The 24,400-nt window shown below is 36.8% G+C and overlaps 1 non-coding gene and 2 pseudogenes across 1 annotated transcript; 2 read left to right on the forward strand and 1 right to left on the reverse strand.

Moving 5' to 3' along the window:
• Positions 1 to 13,981: 13,981 nt before the first annotated feature.
• Positions 13,982 to 14,088, reverse strand: LOC141545288 (U6 spliceosomal RNA). The gene has a single exon (XR_012482966.1). It is a non-coding gene; the product is annotated as a U6 spliceosomal RNA (small nuclear RNA).
• Positions 14,089 to 21,714: 7,626 nt separating this feature from the next.
• Positions 21,715 to 23,133, forward strand: LOC141544000 (broad substrate specificity ATP-binding cassette transporter ABCG2-like; annotated as a pseudogene).
• Positions 23,134 to 23,256: 123 nt separating this feature from the next.
• LOC141544001 (broad substrate specificity ATP-binding cassette transporter ABCG2 pseudogene) lies at positions 23,257 to 24,152 on the forward strand (annotated as a pseudogene).
• The last annotated feature ends 248 nt before the right edge of the window (positions 24,153 to 24,400 follow it).

The following is a 24,400-nucleotide window of genomic DNA, read 5'->3' on the forward strand; positions in this document are numbered from 1 at the left end:
TTCCAAAATATATAGAGAACTGACCCTGATTTATAAGAAACCGAACCATTCTCCAATTGATAAATGGTCAAAGGATATGAACAGACAATTCTCAGAGGAAGAAATTGAAACTATATCCACTCACATGAAAGAGTGTTCCAAATCACTACTGATCAGAGAAATGCAAATTAAGACCACTCTGAGATACCACTACACACCTGTCAGATTGGCTAAGATGACAGGAACAAATAATGATGAATGTTGGAGGGGATGTGGGGAAACTGGGACACTGATACATTGCTGGTGGAGTTGTGAAAGAATTCAGCCATTCTGGAGAGCAATCTGGAATTATGCCCAAAAAGTTATCAAACTGTGCATACCCTTTGACCCAGCAGCGCTACTACTGGGCTTATATCCCAAAGAAATACTAAAGAGTGGAAAGAGACCTGTATGAGCCAAAATGTTTGTGGCAGCTCTTTTTGTTGTAGCTAGAAACTGGAAGATGAATGGATGTCCATCAGTTGGAGAATGGTTGGGTAAATTGTGGTATATGAAGGTTATGGAATATTATTGCTCTGTAAGAAATGACCAGCAGGAGGAATACAGAGAGGGTTGGAGAGACTTAAATCAACTGATGCTGAGTGAAATGAGCAGAACCAGAAGATCACTGTACACTTCAACAACAATACTGTATGGGGATGTATTCTGATGGAAGTGGAAATCTTCAACATAAAGAAAAAACAACTCACCTCCAGTTGATCAATGATGGACAGAGGTAGCTACACCCAGAGAAGAAACACTGGGAAGTGAATGTAAATTGATAGCACTAATATCTGTCTGCCCAGGTTACATGTACCTTCAGAATCTAAAGTTTATTGTGCAACAAGAAAATGATATTCACACACATGTATTGTACCTAGACTATATTGTAACACATGTAAAATGTATGGGAATGCCTGTCATCGGGGGGAGGGAATGGAGGGAGGGGGGGTAATTTGGAAAAATGAATACAAGGGATAATATTATAAAATATATATATATAATAAAAAATTAAAAAAGAAAAAAAAAAGATTGTGTCCTCAGATAGGTACTAGCTGTGTGATTTTGGCAGTCACTTTACCCTGTTTGCCTCAGTTTCCTTATCTATAAAATGAGCTGAGAAAGGAAATAGAAAACCACTGTAGGATCTTTGCCAAGAAAACCCCAAAGGGGGGCATGGAGAATCATTTGATTTTCATGCCTTAAGTGACTCAATTTCAACAAATGCTCACATTGAAAATGTAATCATAAGAGTCTGTCAAGGCAATCCAAACCCAGTACAGACCGATAGCAACCTCAAGAAGCTAATAGTTGCCTTATCAGAATAAAGTTTTGAAATGAACAAAATAAAATAAATAGAATTATCAAAGAAATCAAGTAGCAGCTAAATGGTGCAGTACATAAACTTCCCAGCCTACTCCTCTTTCTGAATTCAAATCTAGCCTCAGACACTTACTAGCTGTGTGACCCCCTGGGCAATCCCCTAACCCTGTTTGCCTCAGTTTTCTCATCTGTAAAATGATCTGGAGAAGGAAACAGCAAACCACTGCAGTATCTTTGTCAAGAAAACCTCCAATGTGTTAACAGAGAGTCAGACACCACTAAACAACAATGAACCAAAGAAACCAAAGATAAATGAAAATAAAGATGTATTTTTCCCCTATCCAATTTCATGGATGTCCTAAAAATTCTTTAGGACTTCTGGTTAAGAAACCACGATCTAAATTAGCTGCTTCTTAACCAAATGAATATGATTTATTGTGTTGTTGGTTAGAAAGGCATGTGGATATGGGAGAAATAATAATAATAATAATAACAAATAACTGACATTTACATAGCACTTTTAGGTGTGCAAAGAGTTTTCTATTCACTATCTTATTTGAGCCTCACCCAACTCCTTGAAGTAATTAGTTTATTTTAATTTTTATCAATTAGTTGTTTTTTTACTCTGCATCATTATTCCCATTTAACAGAAAAGGAAAACTAAAGGGTAGAGATGTTAAATGACTTGCCCACAGTTTAAAAAATATTAGACACAAGATTTCATGCGACATTCTTCTATATTCCAGTCTAGCAGTGAACTCGTTATACTCCGCTGCTTTTCAGAAAAGATAATTGGGTTTGGAGTTAGGAGAAATGTGGGTAGAAACCTAGTATTTCTGACACTAGTTTAGGGGATTTTCAGTTTCCATCTGTAAAATATTTGTTGGGCTCTGCCCACAGGGCTATCAAACTGTGCATATTCTTTGATCCAGCTTTTACCCCAAAAAGATTTTAAAGAAGGGAAAGAGACCTGTATGTGCAAAAATGTTTGTAGCAGCCTTTTTTGTAGTGGCTAGAAACTGGACACTGAGTGGATGCCCATCAACTGGAGAATGAATAAGTTATGGTATATGAATGTTACGGAATATTATTGTTCTGTAAGAAATTATCAAGAGGATGATTTCAGAAAGGCCTGGAGAGACTTACATGAACTGATGCTAAGTGAAGTGAGCAAAACCAGGAGATCATTATATACTTCAACAACAATACTATATGAGGATAATTCTGATAGAAGTGGCTCTCTTCAACAATGAGATGATTAAGGCTAGTTCCAATAGTCTTGTGACAAGGAGAGCCATCTACAACCAGAAAGAGGATGGTAGGAATTAAGGATGGACCACAACATAGTATTTTCATTCTTTTCATTGTTTTCTTTCTCATTTTTTCCTTTTTTGACCTGATTTTTCTCATGCATCATATTTGTGGAAATATCTATGTAACAATTGCCATGTTTAACATATAGTGGATCATTTGCCATCAAGGAGAGGAGGAGGGAAGAAGAGAGGGGAAAAATTTGGAACACAAGGTTTTGCAAGGGTGAATGTTGAAAATTATCCATGCATATGTTTTGAAAATAAAAAGTTTTAAGTAAAAAAAAAAAAATTGTTGTGGCATCTAAAATATGTTTTAAAGAAACTAAAAGAAGTTCCGTGTATTGTAGGCATCTGGGCTTCTGGGTCTCCTCCATCCTGTGTTTATCCACCCCATAGCTCTGCTGAATCAGAATCAGAAACCACAATTCCTGAGAAAGGTGCAGATAGTAGTAACTGATCCAGAAATAAAATGTGTAACTTCGCAGATAAGAAAGAATTGGGTTTTCTTTTTTTTGTTTTTTTTGAAGGAGAGCTGAGTCATGAAGCATTTAAACCATTCATACCATAGGCAAGTGACCCAAAAGCCAGTGTGGAATGTGTCCAGGACACCTGTCTTTGAAAAACAGGAAGTGAAATCACAGGGCTGCCCCCTGCCTAAATCTTTACCCTAATCTACAGCACAAGTTCTGCTGAGGGATGTTTAAGCCATAAGTCATGAGCTGGATGGGGACTGGTATAAATGACCACGAAAACACCTTCCCACTCTGGAATTCTACAATTCTGTGATCTGATGATACATTTCCAGCCTCATTTCTCCTTACACTCCATTCGTATCAGCCGAGTCAAACTAGACTTGATTCATATTAGTGAGTCAAACTAGACCACCTGCCACCTTCTGAACTCTGCTTTCAACTGTTCCCTTTAGCTGGAATGGTCTTCTCAGCCCTATTCATTGGTAAAATGCATTTAGGTTGGCCGTTGAAGGGCTATGCCGGATCTGGCTTCAGTAGATTAGGGAGAACCGATTGTTAAATACTCAGTGTGAACTTTTATACTTCAAAAATCAGCACTGCAATACAGCTCTTGATCTTTTGTTTTGTTGATTTTTTAGATTTAAGAAAGTGATGGAAAAAAATGTTAATTGATATAGACTAAACTTTAAAGTGTTAAATATTTACCATCACAACCCCATTTAAGCTAAATCGTGGATGGCCTTGAGTGCCAAGCTAGGAATTTGGACTTCATAATTAAGTTCATTATTAAATAATAATTCTTACAATGCATATGTATGTAGTGTTTTCCAGTTTATAATGAACTCTGTATGTGTAAGAACACATACATACATGCATAACATACATATATATTCATATAAGTGCCTTCTGCTTTATAAGGAACTCAGACATATATGGTCACACGCATGTGTTCACAAATAATATATGCATGTCCATGTATTCATACTTACATAGAGTTCAGTATAAAATGAAAAGCACTTTATACATATGGACTGTAAGAATTATTATTTAATAATGAAGTTCAGATTCTGTGTTGTGGCACTATATAGAGAGATATGGATATAAATGTCTTTCTACATACACACATACTATATATATGTGTGTGTATGTGTGTGTAATATATATATATATATATATATATATATATATATATAAACATCTTTTGGTTTGTAAAAGGAGGAAATTGAACTAGATGGCCTCTAAGATCTCTTCCAGCTCTATATCTATGAATTTATAATTATCAGAGAAGATAGAATCAAATTTGGGATGATAATAATAATAGTATAACCAAGAAAATAATAATAGCACTTAAATAACCCTTTGTGGGTTCCAAAGTGTTTTACAAATATTATCTCACCTTATCCTCACAGCAACCTGGGAGGTAAGTGCTATCGTTATCCCCATTTTATACATGAGGAAACTGAGGCACCAAGAGCTTAAATGACATCTGAGTCCCGGGATTCTATCCACTGTGCCCGTTAGCTTCCTGGTCATCAGGACTGTAGAGTTTGCCGTCAAGTCTAACCTCATAATTTTAGAGATGGGGAAATCCAGTGGAGCTGAGAGAGCCGGGGGTAGAATCTGGGTTTGTACTGAAGTGGTTGGACTCTATTTCTGGCTCCTCGTCTCTGTTGGATGAGTCTCCTCCCTAGGTCTCTGCCCAGTACTTTTGCCTCATTCCCTTTCTAACATCCTATATGTCTTCCTCCATTAGTATGTAAGCTTCTTGAGGGCATGGACTATTTATTTTCATTTGTGTCCCCAATTCTTAGCACATAGAGAATATTTAACAAGCGCTCTATCATCGATCACTCTTCCTGTCATCTATCTCTTTATCAATCAATCTTTCTAATATGTATCATCTCTCTCTATCATCTATTTATCTGTCATATTTAGCTCTATCTCCTTGGTGTTTAACATGTTGAACAATTCTGCCTGGGATTTAATAAATGTGCTTTTCCCTCTCTATTTCTCTATCCCTGTTTCTCCTTTTTATCCTTCATCCTTCCTTCATCCACTATACCAGTGATATCAAACTCAAGTAGAAATTGGGTCCATTAAACCACATATTAAGGCCTAGAAAATGCATATAATTTGTAATGACTCAGAAAAGCATACATTAATATGGTCTGTTTTATTACATTTTTATTTCTTTTGTTAAGTATTTCTCAGTTTCATTTTAATCTCCTTTAGGCCACCCTCAGGACCACTTGCAGCAGTCCTATGCCATGCTACTTTCCTCTTGTAATATTGACTTTATTTTTCATTTCCAAATCTGAAAGAGGTTGTACCAGTGCCCAATGTTATAGGTGTGATTCAAGGGTGAAGGGAGATGAAGAAAAGTCCCAAACTTCAGACTCTGATGGGAACATGCTTGAAACACGGAATCTAATCCATTTTGCTCCAGAGGGGGACAGGTAGGGGACTCCTATTTCCTGTTCTTTCAGTTGGAAACAATGAGGAGGAAAAAAAAAAAATGGAGTCCACCCTTCTCTTTCTGGCCTTCGACGTGAACCCTCGATAAGATCCAGAAAAACAATCAGCGCCTTCCCCACAGACGTTTGCCCTCTTCAGCTGAGAAAACAGCATGTGCCAAAGGAGTGACTCTGGCCACCTCCAATTGTGAGCCTGGCGGCCTGGTTCATTGTGGCCAAGCCTGCAAATCACCAAATGACTGAGATAAGGAACATAATCACATTCTCACATGAGCACTCCATTCTCCGCTCTTCTCTATGGAAAGGATATCCCTGCAGGAAGGAGCGAGGTGGGGCTGGCTGGGGATTCTGGGCCTGCATTGTACAAACCTTTGTAAGGACACAGGAAGAGGATACGGAAGCTGTGACAGGAAAACAGAGAAAAGTTCAAACGTAAACAGCATCCAAAAACATTTACCAACAGTGGAGTCCATTTCCTTTTTCTGCCCAGACCTCTTTCATGGCTCTTGGGGCTGGTCGATTTTAATCTAAGACTCTGTTCACCTCTGTAACTCCCACTGTGTGGGCTCACATTGCCTCCCTGATTAGTAAATTCAGAGGATATGTTTTCGAGGGCATTTCAGACAAAAACAATCTCTTTCTAGAGACTTGATCCTGCCTCCCCAGGGAAGGGTCTGGTCTGTCTTTTGCATTTGTCACTCTTGGGGGAGGCATATGTTTCCCTTGAGTTCAGGGTAGACAGGGTGGAGCTCACTGACCCAGCATTTATCAAAAGCAAAAATGACCCAAATGCACCTTTTGGGAAGTAGGCTAAAGATTTTGTTTCACGTCCTCAGCTTTGACTGGACACGTGCTGCCAGAAGCTGATGGGGAACTGGTTTGGAATGAGAACCATTCCCAGAGAATATTGCTGGTGGATGGTGGGTTATAGTTCTAGAACTACAAGGGACCTCATTAGACTTAGAGCTCAGAGATCACCTAATTCATCTTCATTTTAGCAAATGAGGTTCTGAATCCAAGCACATCGTAGGTGATTAGTAAATGCTTATTGATTGTTCAGTCGTGGATCAGTCCCACCTGCTTGAAAAGCAGCATGGTGTAATGAAGAAGACCTGAAGTCCTGTAACACTGATGTAACAAATAGGATCATAAATTCTGGTGGGCAAAGCTACCAGAAACAATGAGATGATTCAGGCCAGTTCCAATGATCTTGTGATGAAGAGAGCCATCTGCACCCAGAGAGAGGACCGTGGGAACTGGATTACAACATAATGTTTTCACTCTTTTTGTTGTTGTTTGCTTGCATTTTATTTTCTTTCTCATATTTTTCTGTTTGATTTGATTTTTCTTGTGCAGTAAAATAATTGTATAAATATGTATTCATATATTGGATTTAGCATATATTTCTACCATGTTTAGCATATATTGGATTACTTGCCCTCTAGGGGAGGGAGTGGAGGAAGGGAAGGAAAAATTGGAACACAAGGGTTTGCAAGGGTTAATGTTGAAAAATTACCCATGTAGGGTGCAGCTAGGTGGCGCAGTGGATAGAGCACCAGCCCTGAATTCAGGAGGACCAGAGTTCAAATCTGAACTCAGACACTTAACACTTCCTAGCTGTGTGACCCTGGGCAAGTCACTTAACCCCAGCCTCAGGGAAAAAAAAGAAAAAAGAAAAATTACCCACCCCAGCCTTAGGGAAAAAAAAGAAAAAAGAAAAATTACCCATGCATATGTTTTTTAAATGCTAATTTTTATTTTTAATTTTTTTTCTTTTTAAATTTTTAAAATTAATTTTATAATTATAATTTTTTTCACAATACATATGCATGGGTAATTTTTTACAACATTATCCCTTGCACTCTGTTCTGTTCAGAATTTCCCCCTCCTTCCCTCCACCCCCTCCCCTAGATGACAGGCAGTTCTATACTTGTTAAATATGTTATAGTATATCCTAGATACAATATATGTGTGCAGAACCGAATTTTTTTGTTGTTGTTGCACAGGAAGAATTGGATTCGGAAGATAAAAATAACCTGGGAAGAAAAACAAAAATGCAAATGGTTTACACTCATTTCCCAGTGTTCCTTCTCTGGGTGTAGCTGTTTCTGTTCATCATTGATCAACTGGAATGGAATTAGATCTTCTCTTTGTTGAAGATATTCACTTCCATGAGAATATATCTTCATGCAGTATTGTTGTTGAAGTGTATAATGATCTCCTGGTTCTCATGCATGTGTTTTGAAAATAAAAAGCTTTAATAAAAAAAAAATGGGATCATAAAGTTTGGAAGGGGTTTCAGGGACTGTCTAGTCCAACCCCTTTATTTTATAGATAAGGAAACTGAGGCCCAAAGAGATGGAGCAAGTTAAAGGTGGATGGGAGTGCAGATATCATCAATTTAGTTCATTAACAGAGGAGGAAACTGAGACACAAAGAGGCTAAATCACCTGCCTATCACATAGGTAGTAAGCATCAGAGGTGGGATTGGAACTCGAGTTCTCTGTGTGATATGAGAAATGTAACAAGAGCTGGCTGAGTTTGGCTCCTAGCTACTCATAACCTGTGTAAATTCGGACAAATCATTCCATCAGGAGCAGGCTGAGTTAGATGATCTCTAATGTTCTCACCAGCTCTAAAATTCTGTGATTTCTAGGGTCCTTTCTTCCAGCTCTAAAAGTCTGCCACTTTGTGAGCCCTCCTCCTAAGCAAAGCTGAGGTCAGTAATGACTCTCAGTAGGAAATGGCCACGACTAAGTGTTTAGAAAAAGAGAGTTCTTCCAGTTGCTACCACTTTGGGGAATTAGAGGCCCCACAAAAATGATTAAGCCCCAACCTTGCTCATAGCAGACAAATATAGATTCCTGAGTGGATTCGTGTGGGTTTTTAGGTCATGACTTTTACAGTTTTGCTTTCTTCTGTTACAAAATACTTATGTTGTATCCCAGTACAACACCTGGCAAATAGTAGGTGATTAATAAATGCTTATTGATTGACTTCCATCATGGATCATTATCTTCTTGAGAGGCAGGAGTACGTGGCATTTGGAAAACTTGAATTTAAATCCCAACTTAAATACATACTAGTATATGACCTTAGCCCCCTGTGCCTCTCATTTTCCTCTGCTGTAAAATGAAGGTGACCTAAATGTTTGGCTCTTGTTAGACAATATAGTGGATAGAACTCGGGAGAATTAGTTTAAATCCTCAGGAACTGATAAACCGTGTGACTCAGAGCAAGTCATTTCTACAACTAGCTTCCATTCATCCCTCCCTTTTTAACCTTCTGTTCAGGAATTAATAAACAAATCAAAATTACTCTTACTCCTACAAAAAATATTTATGGCAGCTCTTTTTATGATGACAAAGGAATGAAAGTTATGGGGGTGCCCCCCAACTGAAGAATGGCTGAACAAGTTATGGTGCATACATGTGATGGAAAACTAAACTAAGAAATGATGAAGGGATTTTCAGAAGCCTGGAAAGACTTATATAAACTAAATTTCTGACTAGGTAGAAAAATGTCTCTTCCCTGGAAGCCATTTGCCAATCCCTCTTTTTTTATCCATCAATCAGTAAGCATTTATTTATTAAGACTTTCTATATGCCATTGCCTTTAGGATTCAAACAATCCCTCCTTGAAATAAACTTATCTATCAATCCCATTTTATCTGCTATCTGTCCTACTCCCTTCTGTTCTACCATTTTGTTCTCAGCAACCTCCAATTCATTCTTCCATAAAAATTTAAAATCTTTTTTCTCCATTTCATTCTTAACAAATTGTTCTTCACATTCCAGAAGTCACCTTGTATACATTTTTCTATATTATTTTCTAGGTATATCTTGTTTATCTTTTAAAAAATAATGTGAATTCTATAAGGACAGTTAAGAAGCACTTATTTAGAGAGAGGCAAAATAGAGGAGTAGCATGAAGAAACACAACTGATACTCCCGATTCCTTCAAATATCCCAGACTTGATTGAGAAAATTCCAGAAAATGTTTCCATAAGTCATTTTCCCCAGCCCAGATCAATATAGGGAGAAGAGAGAAAGGTCTGTGAACATAAACAATGAAGTTTAGCCAGAAATGACTGTTCTGAGCATTCCAGAGCAGGGAGAGGCCATGTACTAGGACAAGAAGATGTCACAAATCCAACAATCTAGGATCTAAACATGTACAGGCTACAGGAATAAATGCAAAATGGTGGTTTAGGTGTGCCCTACCCAATCTGGGCCACAGATATAAGACTGAATGAAGAAAGAACCTGAATTTGAACCTAGGGGTGGTATTCCCAGGAAGAAGAGTGGACCTAGGCCCTCTGCTGTATACTGCAAGGAATAAGTTCCAAAGAAGCGGTATCAGTGTGGCTTTGACTTTGGGAACATATATATGTGGGGGGGAGAGGAGATGGTGGGGAAGCATCTCATTTCTGGCCTCTCATCCAGTCTGCAGCTTAAAGCAGAATAACCAGGGGAGGAGTCCCAGACTAAAAGGATCCTACAGTTCTATCACTCTGAACCAGCAGAGATTCCCAATTGGCTGATAGGTAATAATTAAGTCCAATAGTTGTCTACTGGCAATCCAACTAGGAAAAGTGTTGCTCAGACCCAAATGTTGGACAGGAACTTGTGGAGGTCAGATTCATAGGGCAGAAATTAGACGTTATTTTAAGAACATAAAAGTTTGTAGCAGTCCAAGAAGTCCCTGAGACCCTTGAGTAAAAGAATATTTTACACTCCCAAGAAAGCTGCAGTAGGACCAACCCAGAAAGTCTCTTGAGAAGTACTCAGAGCTTGGCCTTAATCTGAAATCTGAAGTCACTGGAAGAATGCCAAAAAATGAAAAATCTGTAATTAAAAAATTATACTGACAAGGACACTGAAGACACAATCTTAGAACAAGCAAAAGACTAAAAAAAATTGAAGAAAATGTAAGATATCGCATAAGCAATTAACCTAAATATCAGAAAGGTAGAGAAAAATTTTTTTGTATTTTATTTTTGAAATTTTTGTGCCTCAATTTCTTTCCCTCCCTCCAGCCATTTAGAAGGCAAGCAATATATCAATTATACATGTGAAATTATATCAACTATTTCTATATTAGCCGTGTTGTAAAAAATAAATAAATAAATAAATAAAGTGAAAGAAGTATACTTTAATCTATTTGCAGAGCTAATCAATTCTCTCTCCAAAGGTGGATAGTATTTTTCATCATGAGTTTTTAAAAATGTTCTTGAATCACTGTATTGTTTACTTAGCTAAGTCTTTTACGGTGTATCACTGTTACAATATTGCTGTTATGGTATACAATGTTCTCTTGGTTCTACTCACTTCACTTTGCATCAGTTCATATAGGTCTTCCTAGATTTTTCTGCAAGTAACCTACTCATCATTTCTTATAGTACAATAGTATTCCATAACAATCATATACCACAGCTTGTCCAGCCATTCCCCAATTCATGGATATCCCTTCAATTTCCAATTCTTCAACACCACAAAAATACTGCTATACATATTTTTGTACATATAAGTCTTTTTTTCCCTTTTTTTCTCTGATCTCTTTGGAATACAGGAGTAGTATTGATGGGTCAAAGGATATGGGTCAAAGGATACACACACACACACACACACACACACACACACACACACACACACATAGCCTTTGGGCATAATTCCAAATTGTTTGAGGAGAGAATTTAAGATTTATTGGATTACCTAAAAGCCTTGTTCAACAAGAGTCTAGACAACATATTTTTTAAAATTATATTAAAAAACCTGCCCAGAACTTTTAGAAACAAACAACAAAGTAAAAACAGAAAAAATCCCTTAGTCACCTTCTGAAAGAAGCCCCCAAATGAAAACTCCAAGAAACATTTTAGACAAAATCCAGAGCTTCCAGGTAAAAGAAAAAATTACTGTAAGCAGTCAAAAAGAATTTTTTTTTCAAGTAGCAAGGAACCACATCAGCCTCACACATGATTTAATAGCTACTCTTGTAAAGGAGTAAAGTACACTATTGGAGAAGGCAAAGGGTATAGGCTAATAAGCAAGAATAACCCACCCAGAAAAACTGATTATAATGCTATGGGCAGGGGGGAATATACACACTACTGGGTTGGGTAATACATTTTATTGAAGAGGCAAACAGGAGGACAAGGAGAAAGTGAATAAAAATATGAAGAGGAAGGGTAAGTTAAAGGAAAGGTTAGTTTTAAGCAAATCAAATTCTAACCAAGGAAGTACAAAACTATTTATGGCAGCTCTTTTTATGATGACAAAGAAATGAAAGTTATGGGGGTGCCCATCAACTAAAGAATGGCTGAACGAATTATGGTGCATACATGTGATGGAAAACTAAGAAAAACTAAGAAATGATGAAGGGGACGATTTTCAGAAGCCCAGAAAGACTTATATAAACTGATTCAGCATGAGGTGTGCAGAGCCAGATGAACAATATATATATATATATATATATATATATATATATATATATATATATATATATATATATATATATATATATATTTTTTTTATAACAATATTATACAGATAAATTACTTTGAAAAACTAAGAGACTGATAACTGCAATGACCAGCCAGAAATCCATAGGACTCATGATGATCAAATATGACTCAAAATAATGATTGTCATAATTTTTTTGACATAGCCAATACACAAAAAATGTTTTTGTTTTTTTTTGGTTTTTTTTTTGTCTTGACTATGTCTATAATAGGAGTTTTGTTTATCTTTCTTTTCCATTTGGGGTAAGATAGAGATGAAGAAGACAAGGAGAAGGTTTTATGCTAATTTAAATTTGTTAAAAACAACCCAAGCATTTATTAAATGTTTAGCATATGCTAATCACAGTGCAAACTAATGAAAATAAAAAGAAAGTCAGAAACACAATTCCTGCCCAAAATGAGATCACATGTTAGTGGAGGAAGAAATATACAATGACATGTATATATAAGAAATATTGTTGTTGCTTGTCCTCTGTTTTCAAAGAGGACCAATGATGTCACAGGATGATGTCTTGATTTGTGTGTAAATTGAATTTAAGTGAAATTGAGTTTCATGAAGCTCTTATTCTTATTTCCAGAGTCATTAAAGTCCAGTGGCAAGATAAGAATCAGGATGACTGGTGATGACCTGGTATATACACAGTAAATGGGAGATAATCTCAGAGGAAAGATGCTAGTAGTAGTATGGGGAATGAAGACTGGAAAAGGCTTCCTTTAGTAGCTGGAATATGAATCATGGTTTTTGGTTTTTGTTTTTCACCACTAGCAGTTTATTGGCAAAGTGCAAATTTGCAAATGAACAGGAGGCTCAGAACTCAGAAAAGCTAAGACTCCATATAAAGGGGACAGTTCATAGATAGATAGATAGATAGATTATCGGGTTTTTTCTGATTTTACATGTACATCAATTTTTTTAAAAATACATTTCTTTATAAATCATGTTGGGAGAGAAAAATCAGAACCAAAGGGAAAAAACACAAGAGAAGAAAAAAAAAAAAACAGAAGAAAAAGAAAAAAAATGAACATAGCATGTATTGATTTATATTCATTTTTCATAGTTGTCTCTTTAAATCCAGATGGTGCACTGGACTGTTGAGAAGAATCAAGTCATTCATAGTTGATATTGCATAATCTTGCCTGTTTGCCTAAATTAAATGGCAAACTACTAGTATCTCTACTAGTACAACGTATTCCTGGTTCTACTTGTTTCACTCAGCATCAGTTTGTGTAAATCTTTCTAGGCCTTTCTAAAATCAGCTTTTTCATCATTTTTTTATAGAACAATAATATTCTATTACTTTCCTATACCACAAATTATTCAGCCATTTCCCACTTGATGGACATCTATTAATTTTCCAATTTCTTGCCTCCACAAAAAGAGCCACTACAAGAATTTTTACACATTTGGGTCCTTCCTCCTCTTCTGTGATTTCCTTGGGATACAGACCCAGCATCCCATCGCTGGATCAAAAGCTATGCACAGTTTTATAGCCTTTTGGGCATGGTTACAAATTGTTCTCCAGAATGGTTGGATCATTTCACAACTTCACCCACAATGTATGAACTGAGTTTTTAAGGAAACCAGGAAAGCCTGTCTCAGTTCTCAACATCCCCAACAGCAGTAAGACATAAATTGGACAGGTAGGTGCTACAATAGATCGAACAGCCTGGAGTCTGAGTTCATATTTAGACTCTAGACACTTACTAGCTGAGTGATAAGTCACTTAACCCAGATTGCCTTCTAAAGCAAGAAAACAAAAAATATTGATAGGAAATAGCCTAGGTAAAGACTCAAAAGCATGTATAATGCTTCCGAATGGTCAGTAAGTTTTGGCTGCTCTCACTTCTCTCTCTCTTTTAAAAACTAGGAAATGCTTCATAAATTTGAGTGTTGTCCTTGGGCAGGGATCATGCTAATCTTCTCTATATTGTTCTAACTTTAGTGTGAGTACTAACAAAGAGAGAACTTTCTTTCATTTCTCAATTCTCAATTATATTTCTTTTTAAAATTTCTTTTTTCTTTTTAAATTTTTAAAAAGCTTTTTATTTTTCAAAACATATGCATGGATAATTCTTCTACATGAATCCTTGCAAAACCTTGTGTTCCAGTTTTCCCCCCACTTCCCCTCCCTCTCTTAAATGGCAAGTTATACATGATAGAAATATACGTTAAATCCAATATATGCCTACATATTTATACAATTATCTTGCTGAGTAAGAAAAATCAAATCAAACCAGAAAAAAATGAGAAAGAAAATAAAATGTAAGGAAACAGGAATCAAAAGAGTGAGAATGCTATGTTGTGAACCACACTTAGTTCCTATAATCCTCTTTCTGGGCGTAGATGGCTCTCTTCATTACAAGATCATTGGAGTTGGTCTGAATCATCTCATTGTTGAAGACAGCCACGTCCATCAAAACTGATCACTGGATAATCTTGTTGATCTCCTGGTTTTGCTCATCCCACTCAGCATCAGTTCATGTAAGGTTCTCCAGGCCTCTCTGAAATCATCCTGCCGGTCATTTCTTACAAGACAATAAATGCTGATTTATATTTCCAACATAGCTTTTACTTTAAACCCAAATTGGCTTTGAAATCACTTAATATCCAGATAGACATGGATTTAGTCTGAGTGGATTTAGTAAATTCTTCCCCAGATTTCTCTACTTCTGTCTTTTCTTCTGCCTTACAATTCATCTTCCTCTGTCTTCCTCATTGGGCCAGACCATCCTTTCAACCCTTACTAACTTCCTAGGTCATCACCCCTACTCTCTTCTCTTCTTGATTTTGACTCCATGGTGAACCATTTCAATACTACATTATTCTCTTCTCTTGAATTCCTTTCCTTGCCAAGTCTCAAATTTGGATTGCTTCCACTATCCATTGCTTTTGCTATTATTCACATGATTTTTAATGGATCTGGAAAAACCACAAAACTATGTTTATTGTGTCATCTCTATATTTATGCTACATAATCTCAATCGAACACTTACTTTTGTAAGGAAAGCCTTCTAGTGCTCCCTAATTGATTCATTCCCCTATCAACACAAATGTTTCTTCTAAATATTTTTATCACTCCTTGAACTTCCCATAGCTCCACCTTCCCCCAATCCTCTCAGCTGAAAACCTTGCCTTTTTTCACTGAAAAAAGTTGAAGCCATTCCTCTTCATCTTATATAACTTAAATATCTTCCTCCACCATTTCCTTCACTCCTGTGTCACATGAAGGGGTTGTTCTTGTCTTTGACAAGGCAGACTCCTCTATGTGAAAAGTGTCCCCATTTTATTCTGTCTTCTCCAATGGATTGTCCCCTCTGATATCCCCATCTCATTAATCTTCTTGCTGACTGCTTTTATGCTGACTACAAACATTGTCCCCCATCCTTTAAAATCCCTCACTTGATTCAACCATCTCTGCTGTTTCTCTCCTCACTTTTGTGACTATTGTTGTCTATGATTGATGTCCACTTCCTTTCCTCTTATCTTTTCTAAACTCTCCCCAATCTGGCTTCTGAATTTATCATTCAGTTGAAATTGCTCTCCAAAGCTACCAATGATCTCTTAACTATGAAATGTAATAACCTTTTTCACTCTTCTTTTTTCTTAACTTCTGTACAGTCGCATCACTCAATTATCCCCATCTCTCTCTTCTCTAAGTTTTCTGTCTCCTGGTTCTCTCCCAAGGCTCCATCCTGATCCCTCTTCTTCTCCTTCTGTACTCTCTTGGTTAAAGATTTCATTCATTAAATATCTATGCAGAAATTCTCACATCTATTTATCCAGCCTCTTTTCCTGACCTCCAATCTATAAATCTTCATATGTTTATTAGATATCTTCAAGTGAATGTTCTGTAGGCATTTTAAACTATGTCCAAAATTAAAATCTTTATCTTTCCCTGTAAATCTGCCTCTCTTCCTAATTTCCTCATTACTGTTGAGAGCTCCTCCATCCCCCTCAGGAACCCAGTGTCATGGTCAGTTCCTCACTCTTACTCACTTTAGCTAACTCATGACCAAAATGTGAAAAAATAGAAGAGAAGATTGCTCTGACATTAAAATAACAACAATACATAAGATTATATAAAACGATATAATAGTATATAGTTCCTACTATGTTTCAAGCATTATGCTAAACACTTTATAATTATCTCATTTGATCCTTACAAACACTGGGAGATAAGTTCTATTGTTATCCTGGTTTTACATAAAGGCAAACTGAGTCAAATAGACTTTAAGTGACTTTCCAAGAATCACACAGCTTATAAGTCTGAGACTGGATTCAGATTCAGATCTTTCAGATTCACTGTACCACTTAGAAGCCTTGACAATAACTTCTTACCAGAAAGGGATATACTTTTTTTTGTCTGAGAATTGCTCCCTCTCTTCATCCCAGAAATTTTCCTGTGCTCTCTTTTCATCTTTCTCAACTTCTTTTTTTTCCCCTTTTTTAAATTAATTTTATAATTATAATTTTTGACAGTACATATACATGAGTTATTTTTTTTAACAACATTATCCCTTGTATTCATTTTTCCAAATTTTTCCCTCCTTCCCTCTACTCCCTCCCCTAGATGACAGTCAATCCCATATATATTAAATATGTTACAGTATAACCTAGGTACAATATATGTGTGTAAATCCAATTTTCTTGTTGCACGGTAAGAATTGGATTCCAAAGGTATAAGTAACCTGGGTCATCTTTCTCAACTTCTGACTCGATGTACTTTCCCACCTTTCTGGTTTCCTTCTCTTGCTAACCCTTTCCATGTTCTCTCTGTGGTTGTCTCTTTTTAGAACATAAAGATTGGGGCGGGGGGAAGAGATTACTATTCTTTTTGCATTCCTGTATATTCCAGCATTTATATAGTGATTGACACATCTTTATCAATTGTGTCTGACTCTTCGTGAACCCGTTTGTTTTGTTTTATTTTGTCAGAGATACGAGTAGTTTGCCATTTAACTGAGGCAAACAGGGTTGAATGACTTACTCAGGGTCCCACAGTTGGGAAGTGTCTGAAGCCAGATTTGAACCCAGGAAGATGAGCCTTCCCAACTTCAGGCCCAGCGCTCTATCCACTGTGCCATCTAACTACCCAGTACATAATAGGTACTTAATGACCTCTTTGTCTGTCCTATTATTATATTCCATCGGTGGCCAAATCCTGTAATTTCTACCTTTGCCACATCCCATTCTCTCCTCTGACCACATTACATTCCTCCAGTGTAGGCCATCCTCACCACCCACCTGGACTATAGCCTGCTGGCAGGTCTGCTTGGTTTGTCTCTCCCATTCTAGTCCATCCTCCTCTCAGCTGGCAAAGGCTTTTTCTTAAAGTGCAAGCCTGACCGTCTCATTCCCCTATTCAATAAACTTTGTTATCTCCCTCTTACTTTTAGAACCAAACCAAAAACCCTGTTTGGCTTTTAAAGCCCATCACAACTTGTCCCCTTCCTACCTTTCTAATCTCCTTACTCTAGTGTGCTCCACTGCCTTCTTATTTCTTTCACGTGACATCCCATCTCCCATTGGCTGTCCCCCATATTTGGATTTCTCTTCCACTTCAACATAGCCTTCTTGTTTCCATGGTTTCCTTCTGTCACAGATCTTCCCCAGTCCCTCTACCCATTTACCTATTACTACTGCCTTCCCTCTGGGGTGACTTCTCTTGGGCCCTGGATATCTTGTTATTTATCCTAATTATTTACAAGTTGCTTTACTTCTTAAATCCTTGTGGTCAGGGACTTTGTTTTTGCCTTTCTTTGTATCCTGGTACATAAACAATGCTTAAAAGTATGGTGCATAAGCAATGCTTGAGAGCTTATTGACAACATTTTCATAGCTTTGAAGAAATGTTTATGCCTGAGTTTCAACTGGTTTTGTGAAGTGAGGAAAACCAGAAGAACATTTTATTCAATGACATCTACAAGGTAAGAGAAAATTACTTTGAAAGACTTAAGAACACCTCCAGAAGATCCATGATGAACCAGACTCCCCACCACCTTAGAGCGGTGATGGATGAGATGTACATTTTTGGACATGGCCAGTGCAGGGATTTTGTTTTGTTTGACTATACACCCCTGTTTCAAAGGTTTCCCTTTTCTTTCCTCCATTTTCTTAGTCTTTCCAAAGAAGAATAGGAAGGAGAAAAGGGAAGGGAATGATAGGGTTCAAAAATCAAGGAGAGAATATAAGGAATGTTTTAAGGAATCACATACAAGTAGCAGGATAGCTTTGCCAGTTAGGTGATGAATTCCTTAGTTTATATTGCATTCATTATGTCATGTTAAATGAATTTATTATTACACAATAACTTTCTATTCTATAATGTAATGGAAACAATCTTTTATTTGGTGTTTGTTAAGGATTTAAAAAAATACATAATTGTCCATAGTGGTCTTTTGTTTTAGAATGCAAAAAGGGATAGGAATTATTTTTGTTTTTTCTTTGTTTCCTCAGCCTTAATATATAGTTCCTGGCACAAAATAAGTACTTAATAAATTGAATTGATTTAATAAGTCACATGATTTGAATTGATTTAATAAGTCACAGTATTCTTCTTTGATTCTTCATAAATAGTATAGAGTGGTGGAAAAGGTTTCAGAAGGTGCTGAGAGTTGCCCGGTCCTTGAACCATGAGCACATATGAATTTAACTCTTGGTGTTCATCATGCGTGACCTTGGTTCAGGGACCAGCAAGAAGTGAACCATACCTCTATTGACATTCTTTCTATAAGTGAAATGTAAAAGCAAAAGAAAATTATGATTAAAGACAAAGGAAGCCCAAAGCTAAGAGAGGAAGAGAAAGGAATGGACAGAGCTGTGTTTTATCATGCACACAAGAGATTGGGAGTGGATTTGTGATTTCATTGATAAAAGGAATTCTCCAAGTGAGAAGCTTCCACTACCCAGGCAAGTCAGCCTCTGCTCTGCAATACACTCTTTTTAAAAAACAATAACTTTTAAAAAATTCATTTTGAACTTAAAGTCAAAAGTAAAAATAAAATTACATTTCGATCTACAGTCAGTCAGCTATCTAGAAAAGCCATTACAATTTTTAAAAATTAACTCTTATTTCAACTTCCATTCCTTGATCTGAATCACTTTATCTCACTTAAAATTAGAAAAAAAAAAATTAACTTCTTTCTAGTCTCATCATGTCATTTATGGTATATAAAAATCTTATCCTGGGAGAAAGACCAAATGGGTCTGAGTAGAGCTGGTGATCTTTGTATTATTTTCCTGTAAATAATTAAATCCAATTCTATATCCTCATAAACATTTATTAAGTTCCTGTAGGCTGCCAGGCAAAATGCTAAGTTGCTGAAAATGCAATTAAAAAGAAAAACAGTCCCTGCCCTCCAGAGTTTACAATCTGAAAGGGGAAACAACACACAAAAGAAGGCAAGAAAGGGTGGGAGTCTGGGGCAACTGGCCAAAGGAGAATATCTGGTTCCATCAGGTTGAAATCAAGTGTAGCAGCAGATGCAGAGTGGAGAGCAGAGATAGCTATGATGTAGTAGACAGAAAGCTGGGTCTGGAGTCTACAGTGGCTGTGTAACCCTAGGCAATTCACTTAATCTGAAGAGCTGAAGTTAAAGGGGATAACCACCTGCATCTTTGGAAGCAATTTCATGCAATTATACATTCAATCAATAAATGCTTATTCTCCCAGGATTGTTAGGGAATCATGAAGTTAAGATAGGAGTAGGTGGGTGGAGTAAAGAAACTCAAGTTTTCAAGAAGAAGAGAACAAATTGAAACAGAAAATGTTACAAACTATCCCCAATTAGAAAGACCATTTGGAAATAAATTAGAATTGTCTGATTTGGTCCCTTGAATATGTTACAATTCAAAAGAATTGATTCTTTTTTGTAAGAATCCACTCAAGATGTGACTCTAGATTTTCTCATACCTAGAACATCAACATCCATAAGAGAATTCTGTTAGGAATTATTCTGTTAGGACATTAGATAATGATTCTTTCATCAACTCACATGTAAATTATTATTTTATATACATAGATAATTTAATTTATATTGAAGTTTAACAAAGCATTTTCTTCACATTTATTCTGTGGGGGTTGTTGCTATTACTTTTATTTTGGTCCAGACTTGTGATTTCATTATGGTGGGGCATTTTTGGTGATGAAAAGTCCACCTACCAATGAAAATCGGCAACTTCTCTAGAATTTAGTCTTGGGGAGAGGATTGGGAGCATTAAGAAGTTAATAATTTATCTGTTCAAGGTCATAGACTATGTGTATCTGAGGAAGGACTTGAACCGGATATACCTTATGCCATGCTATTATTTTGAAATACAACTACTATTTCCCCAATTTTAATAGATAAGAAAACTGAGATTTCATTGAATAACATATTAAAGAAGGGATCACACACACACACACACACACACACACACACACACACCAATTGACAGTTGAGTAAACTGAAAACCAGAAAGATGAAGGGACTTGCTCATATGCAACCAGTAAGTGTCATGATTTGAATCCAGAGCCATCTTCTACTACTACTACGACTACGACTACTACGACTACTACTACTACTACTACTATCTACTACCACCATTTATCATATAAAATGAGATAATATGTAGGGTTTTGTAATCACTCAATAATTATATTATTGTCACTTATTATTAAGGAGGACAGGAGGAGGATTCTAGGGAAGCTATCATATTTAGAGTCCCCAACGTCTCATATTAATCAACTCAGGTTCAGAAGTAAGTAAGTATAAATCATGATGCCAGCCCCTTACTGGGTTGCAAAGATCCCTTGGATTGAGAAATAGGAGATGAGGGTCTGGAATCCCAGCTCTGTCCAGAATATGCTGAGTCCTGAAAAGGCATCCCAGAAATAAGCTAGACATGGGAGTCCAGAAATCTGGGATAGAATCAGAGCCCTTAATGGCTGGGTGATTTTGGGCATGTCAGGTCACTAAAACCTCCTTGAATCTCAGTCTTCTCATCTATAAGATGGGCACAATAAGGATCACAGACTTTAGAAGAGTAGGGATGGGGAGGAACAAAGCAAGTGAGTTGAGGGAGAAGGTTATTAAGTCTATCCCCCTCAGAAAAGGGAAGTAAGTAGCATATCTAGTAAATACAGCCTCAAAATCCAATGTTTTTCACTGTTTGGACATGTATACATATATTGTATTTAATTTATACTTTAACATATTTAACTTGTATTGGTCAACCTGCCATCAAAAGGTTTGGCAGTTGTCAATGTTGTAAAATTACCCATGCATATGTCTGGTAAATAAAAACTATTTTTAAAAATCCAGTATTTTTCTTTCTATTCTACACTAACTCTCATTGAGGATCACATTAAGGATCACATGAAGGTTCTCCTTCTTTTCCTCTTTTCCTTCCTCTACCCCTCCTGTTGCTCCTGCTCCTCCTCCACTTCTCTTTCCATGGCAACTAGATAATGAAAAAGAGGGGTTAAGGTGATTTGTGCAAACTCGGACATCAGGGAAGGCCTCTTGATCCCAGTCATTCTGCACTCTTCTTATTGCATTGAGATGCCTCCAAAACACTCAGTAGGGGATTGATAGAGAGACAATGATTGCAAATGTCGGCAGTTGATATTCAAGTCATAACCCCAGTGTCACAAAGAAACACCAATGGCCCCACTGAGAAGATCTCAGGCACTCTTACAGGAAAAAAAAGGCAACCAGAGGCTACTGGGTAGAGTTTTCATAACATCTGCTATCAAGTAAAAGTGAAGACTGAAGCCTTAGGTTGTTGGAAGATCATTAAAAAAGAAATACTCCTGAATGTCAATGGGATCAGGAAGCCAGACCTTAACACCATTTGGGTATCCACAGGTGGTAGCAAGCCTTCCTTGTTAGATGTCTTAGCTGCTAGGAAAGACACCTCCCATCTCCCACCCATCCCTGTGAAATATCTGGACACGTTTTAACAATCGGAGCTCCTTTACATGTCAACTTTGAACATCACATAGGCTATATTGTACAAGATAATGTTGTAATGGGCAGTCTCACAGTAAGAGAAAATTTACAGTTCCCAGCAGCACTTTAATGTCCTACAAGCATGAAGAACCATGAAAAGAAGGAATGAATTAATAGGATTATCAAGGAGACAGCAGCTGATTCCAAGATGGGAACTCTGTTTTCTCATGGTGTATCTGGAGATGAGAGCAAAAACCAGTACTGGAATGGACTTATTTCTGATCTGTCTTGGTTTTGGATGACCCCACGATTGGCTTAGATTTCAGCATAGAAAATGCTGTTCTTTTACTCTGGAAGATGCTATTTAAGCAGGGGAAAAATCATCTTCTCTGTACATCATTCTCAATATTCCATCTTCAAGCTGGTTGACAGTCTGACTTCATTGGCTCTTGGAAGATACTATGGTCCTGCTCTTAGGAAGCCTTGGAATATTTTGTTTCTGCTAGTACAGTCAATTTTTTTTCATTCACTCATAAAAGGGTGATTTAGGCTACCATTGTGGGAAGGCCAAGGTCTCCACTATATCCAGGCCCATCTCCAGTAATCCTTATCTATATCTTGCCACAGGATCCAGATGGCTTCAGAGGAAAGAGTGAGCTTGGTGACTTTGCACAGCCCTCCTCACTTAAATCCAACTCATTTGCATGCCATAGCATCACCTCCTTGATGTTACGGTCCTCTTTGAGAATGAATGACAAACAATAATAATAATAATCCAATAGATTTCTTCCTAGCTATCATTAATGGAGACTCCTCCGCTGTGCTGGTAAACAGAGAGAAAAGAACTGGTAAAGCTAAGAAAACTGCAGAACCTGATCAGCATGATAAGCCCATTAGTGATAAATTACCAGAGATTTATATTAATTCCCCTACATAAAGGAAACTAAAGCAGAACTAGATATATCCTCTGTGAGTGTTCAAAAAATGAAGACTACTGCTTTTAGGAAATAACTTATATTAATTCCTTTTGTCATCAAATAGGTGTCCAAAAGGTTATTCAAAAATTTACTACGATTTAGGTTTTAAATAAATAAATAAAATTTTAAAAAGATAAAATAGATAAATGTGAATACACAAAAGTGAAAAACTTCTGCACAAACTACACATTCACACACAGATGTGTGTGTATGTGTATGTGTATAATGAAAAGGTAAAGAACAGAAAGTGGAAAATAATTGTGTCAAATTTCCTATAAAAGAGTTATAGATGATTAACAAATATAGACGATCATAATTAATTCCAAAATCAATAAATTGTGAAAGATATTAATAAATAGTTCTCTAAAAAATATACTATGCAGCCCTTGGGCCTCCATAGCTCAGGTCATTATCACAATTTTCCTTGGATTTTTGTAGGTGCCATTTTCTTTGGGTTAAAAAGGGGATCCCACTGGAATTCAAAACAGAATCAGGGAACTTTTTTCCCTGACCAACAAATAGTATTTCAGCACAACCTCTGCAGGTTGTGAGGGAAAAAGCTATTTATACACAACTATGTCCAGGGCTACTATAGAGTTTCTTTATATTTTTTTCCAAAGGTGTTGTCTGATTTACTACCTATGAGAATGTTGCCAAGCATCAGATTCACTTGTATAATGTATTTTATGTTAGGATTGAAACCGGAGGTGGGGGCCTTCTTCATCATGATATTCACCCTGATGACATATATATATATATATATATATATATATATATATATATATATATATATATATATATATATATATGTTTCATATATGCGTTTCATATGCTTGCCAGTTTTATGGTACTAGCTGTTACTGCGGGTCAGAGTCTGGTATCTGTGGCCAATATCTTCATGAACATCTCATTTGTCTTCATGAAGATGTTTTCAGGGTTATTAGTAAATATCTAAACCATTGTGCCCTGGCTTTTTGGGCTCCACCATTTCAACATTCCTTGAGATGGTTATACAACTCTGCAATATAATGGATTTCTTGGTCAAAACTTTGCCCCACTATCAACACAATAGCTCTGAAGGAACCTGTGATATGCAGTGTGTTCTGGAGAGGACTTTTTGAGAATCTAAGGCACTGATCTGGCTGACTGGGGCTTGTGTTCATGTTGCCTTACCCTGCTGCTGCTGATCATCATCTTCCTTACTGTTGTCTACCTGAAATTACTGTTTCTGAAGAAACAATGTTTTTATAAAACATTTTGTGAGATGAAAAAAAAAAAAAAAAAAAAAAGAAGAAGAATTACATAACCTACCACACAGGGATAGGGGAAGCAAAGGATTCTTTAAACCTCAGAGTGATATAGAAATATG

The sequence above is a fragment of the Sminthopsis crassicaudata genome, chromosome 5 (genome assembly GCF_048593235.1).
Source record: "Sminthopsis crassicaudata isolate SCR6 chromosome 5, ASM4859323v1, whole genome shotgun sequence".
NCBI classification, from domain to species: Eukaryota; Metazoa; Chordata; class Mammalia; order Dasyuromorphia; family Dasyuridae; genus Sminthopsis; species Sminthopsis crassicaudata.